Genomic DNA, 4,532 nt, shown 5'->3' with positions numbered 1-4,532 from the left:
ATGGGCCACTAGAATATAATGCAATAATAATTCTTTGATAGCATTGAAGGGAATCATCTAACCATCGGCAGATTTGAAACATGGGATGGGATGTGCAACATGACTCTGTTTCAACAAAAGGTGTAGCCGTTTCCGGAGTTGGCCTTACATTTAAACTCAATGGACTTTTCAGTTAGTAATCCTTTATGTTTGGAAATCTCTAACTGCTAAGCAAGACGATCTGAGAAGAAGTTATGTGTTAGTTTAAATCCGCACTAACATCTTATTCTTTTACAGGTTGGCCACTTCTAGAGTCTCATCAGATCTTCAACCACTTAGCCGCTGGTTTGGATTACTTGAAGAATGTATACGGATATGTTGTAGCCTTTTCCAGAATTTGGCACATCTGTACGGATTGAAATTTGCAGTAAGTATTCTTTGAAATTTGAGAATATATAACTAGTAAGCGAGGGGATCTATCGAGATAATTACGTGTTTGAATAAAGAAGAAGTAATGAATTATTCTCCTACAGGTTGGCGTCTACTAGACAGGGGAAGATCAGCGTCAGTATGTTCTTTGATAGCATTGAAGTGAACCTTCTTAATATCGGCAGCATTAAAAAAATCCTTTTTGCAAAGACGTAAGATGATCGGCGCTAGTACCTTCTTTGATAGCATTGAAGGGAATCATCTAACCATCGGCAGATTTGCAAAATTTGGTGGGAGGTGCAACAAGACTGTTTCAATGGAAGGTGTAGCCCTTTTCGGGAATTGACCGTACATTTAAACTGAATGGACTTTTCAGTAAGTATTCCTTTACGTTTGTGAATCTTTAACTGCTAAGCAAGACGTTCTAGGAAGAAATAAAATGTTAGGGTAAATCCGTACTAACGTCTTATTCTTCTACAGGTTGGTCACTACTAGAGTTTCATTAGATCATCAACCACTTAGCCGTTGTTGTGGATTATTTGAAGAATTTATACGGGTGTGTTTATTTAATGGGACAATATGGCTCTTGGCGAACACCTATTTAAAAAAAAAAGTAACGCGCCATAAGACATACCTTTTGGGTGGTGTGGAAATTGTCTTAAAATTATTTAAAGAAAATTAATTGTTCAACTATTTAAGTACTGGTCACGTCAATATACGTTTTAGCGTTACTTAGGCGATCCGCGACTAGCCGGGTAGCATAAGTAAGCTTTATGTAAATTTACTTGTTTTTTTAAAGCTTTTTGCTTGTGGCATTCTGTATTTTTATCGGAATGTAGGGAATAAACCACAAAATATTTATTCATATGTTTAATTTACTGACGTTTCTATCTCTATATCCAGAAACCATTTTCAAATATACAACTGATAGTTATTATTCTGTACTTTCTATAGTTATACATACATTTTTCCATAACTTATGGCTTGTGATATTCTGCATTTTTATGGAGACTGTTGGGAATAAGCTACAATATATTAATTTGTTTACATGTTTAATTTACTAACGTATCGATCTCTATTCCAAAAACTGCTTTCAAAGTTAGAAAAAAAAATAGAAAATGTATAATATAAGATTATATAAATATATAATAAACAAATAAAATAAATATAACTATCATTTATATCTTTGAAAACAGTCTTTGGATACAGATATCGAATCGCCAGTAAAACCGTCTAAAAGGGGTGATACACACGCGAGTAAGTACGCGAACTTATGGCTCGACGACCTCCAACAAGTTTGAAATCTTACTCGTAACCGGTACGTGTATCACTGCCACGAGCCGCGAGCTTCGAGCCTTTTGTTATTGCGTTTCAACTTACACTTATATTTTTACTAATTAAGCAAATTGCCTAGAAATAATCCAATCGTTTATTATTGAAAGGAGACAAGTTACATTTTATAAGTTTTGAGAAAACCGTAAAACACTATTTTAAGCTATACTAAATTATTTTTGATTATTTGTTTTTGAGTAAACCTAATTATTTATAGGCTGTTTTATCCTCCTGATGACTATGAGATTGTATTTGTTACCCACACTTTTCGACTGCGTCTTTTTTTATTAGTATTAAAAATATATAACACGATAGGATACGATACGAAGTATATAATACGATAAAATTCCTAAATAGCACAAACCACCGACACGACGGCGACCCCGATCTTTAAACCGCGTACTTTAAGTCTGCCGTGAAACACCGACGGCGAGCCGAGTAAGCCCGCAATCTTTAAACCCGCGTACTTACTTAAAGTTTGCGTGTGTATCACGCGCTTAAATATAAAAATATTGTGACCAATTTCTAACAAGTAATATTTGTAACAAAACATATAATGTAATTAACGTTGAAATAAAAGTGAGTGTACGTAACTGGATTTTCTTACGTATTTCCGTACTTCCCCGCTTTAAAATGATGATTACTCTCCCAATATACTATACCAAATAACTATGGCATATGTTTTTCAACGAATGTTGCAGCGTTCATAAGTTCTTTGATAGCATTGAACTGACCCTTGTTAACATCGGCAGATTTGAAAAATTCCTTTTTGCAAAGACAGAAAATGATCGGCGCTAGTAACTTCTTTGATACTATTGAAGGGAATTATCTAACCATGACTGCTACAGGTTGGCGTCTACTAGACAGAAGATCAGCGTTCGTAAGTTCTTTGATAGCACTGAACTGAACCTTCTTAACATCGGCAGATTTAAAAAATTCTTTTTTGCAAAGACAGAAGATGATCGGCGCTACTACCTTCTTTAATAGCATTGAAGGGAATCATCTAACTGTCGGCAGACAGAAAATGGTATGGGAGATTCAACAAGACTGTCTCAGTGAAAGGTGTAGCCGCTTTCGGAATTGGCCTTACATTTAAACTGAATGGACTTTTCAGTAAGTACCTTTATGTTTACGAATCTCTCACTGCTAAGCAAGACGATTTGAGAAGAAGTTAAATGTTAGGGTAAATCCGAACATCTTATTCTTTTACAGTTTGGCCACTACTAGAGTCTCATCAGATCTTTATCCACTTAGCCGCTGTTTTGGATTACTTGAGAAATTTATAAGGGTGTGTTGCAGCCGATTCCAGAATTTGGCACGACATATGTTCGGAATAAAATTGGCAGTAATTATCCTTTGAAATTTGAGAATATATCTAGATTATTATGTGTTTGGATAAAGAAGAAGTAATGGATTATTCTCTTACAGGTTGGCGTCTGCCAGACAGGGGAATACCAGCGTTCGTAAGTTATTTGATAGCGTGGAACTGAACCTTATAAACACCGGGAGATTTATAAAATTCCTTTTTTCAAAGACATAAGATGATCGGCGCTAGTATCTTTTTTGATAGCATTGAATGGAATCATCTAACTATCGGCAGATTTGAAAAATGGGATAGGAGATGCAACAAGGCTGTTTTAGTGGAAGGTGTAGCCGTTTCCGGAACTGCCTTACATTTAAACTGAATGGACTTTTCAGTAAGTAATTCTTTACGGTTGTGAATCTTTAACTGCTAAGAAAGACGATATTAGAAAAATATTAAGTGTTAGGGTAAATCCGTGCTAATATCTTATTATTTTATAGGATTGCCACTACTAGAGTCTCGTCAGATCTTCAACCATTTAGCCGCTGTTTTGGATTACTTGAAGAATTTATCTACCAGCAGTTTCCAGAATTTGACCCTATATTTATACAGATTGAAATTTGCAGTAAGTGTTCTTTGAAATTTGATAATATATTACTTAGTCCAGAAAGCCACTGCGCATCCGCTGGGAAAAATATTCTAATTCGGATTTTTTGCGCAATCTTACTCAAAAAGGACCCCTTTTAACAAATTTGCATGTTGCCAGAACCAAAAGTTGGTCAAAAATTTTTTAAACGTTTTTTTTTGTTTTTTTCCTAAAATTATTTTTTTGCATGGAACAAAATTTTTTTAGGTTTTTTGGATCATTCTAAACAGAAAAGGTCTTTAGTGACTTTTCTCTAAAGTTGATAGTTTTTGACATATAAGCGATTAAAAATTGAAAAATTGCGAAATCGGCCATTTTTAACCCTCAAAAACTATATGAAAAACTGAAAATTTGAATGTTTTCAAGGTAGGTAGATATTCTTTAAACATCGATTGATGAAATCCCGAAGAGTTTTTTGCAATACAATATCAAAAAACCCTTTGTTTTTTAATTGCCATCAAGCGTGCGCGACAATATTTTCCAACGTTGCATGTGTATACAGTATGGTGCAAATGAAAGGAATAAATTCGTTAAAACAGGTCGGTTTTTATTTTTAAGTTATGATATTGTGGCATATATAGTATACTAGTGACGTCATCCATCTGGGCGTGATGACGTAATCGATGATTTTTTAAATGAGAATACGGGTCGTGTGCTGGCCCATTTGAAAGGTTCATCAATTCTCTATTCAGTAATATAAACATGTACATAATTATTTATACAGGGTGTCCAAAAAATTTTTATTAAATTAAATCATTTGGCAAATTGACAAAAAAATTAAATTACTGGACACCCTGTATAAATAATTATGTAAGTGTTTATATTACTGAATAGAGAATTGAA

The 4,532-nt window shown here is 34.2% G+C and overlaps 1 long non-coding RNA gene across 1 annotated transcript; it reads left to right on the top strand.

The window, feature by feature from the left end:
* Positions 1–286: 286 nt before the first annotated feature.
* LOC126879286 (uncharacterized) lies at positions 287–3,430 on the top strand. Its single transcript, XR_007696026.1, has 3 exons — positions 287–406; positions 513–783; positions 3,169–3,430. It is a non-coding gene; the product is annotated as an uncharacterized LOC126879286 (long non-coding RNA).
* The last annotated feature ends 1,102 nt before the right edge of the window (positions 3,431–4,532 follow it).

The sequence above is a fragment of the Diabrotica virgifera genome, chromosome 1 (assembly GCF_917563875.1).
Source record: "Diabrotica virgifera virgifera chromosome 1, PGI_DIABVI_V3a".
Lineage (NCBI taxonomy): Eukaryota > Metazoa > Arthropoda > Insecta > Coleoptera > Chrysomelidae > Diabrotica > Diabrotica virgifera.
Note: the sequence above shows the minus strand (reverse complement) of the source record. Positions and strands in the feature narration are given on the sequence as shown.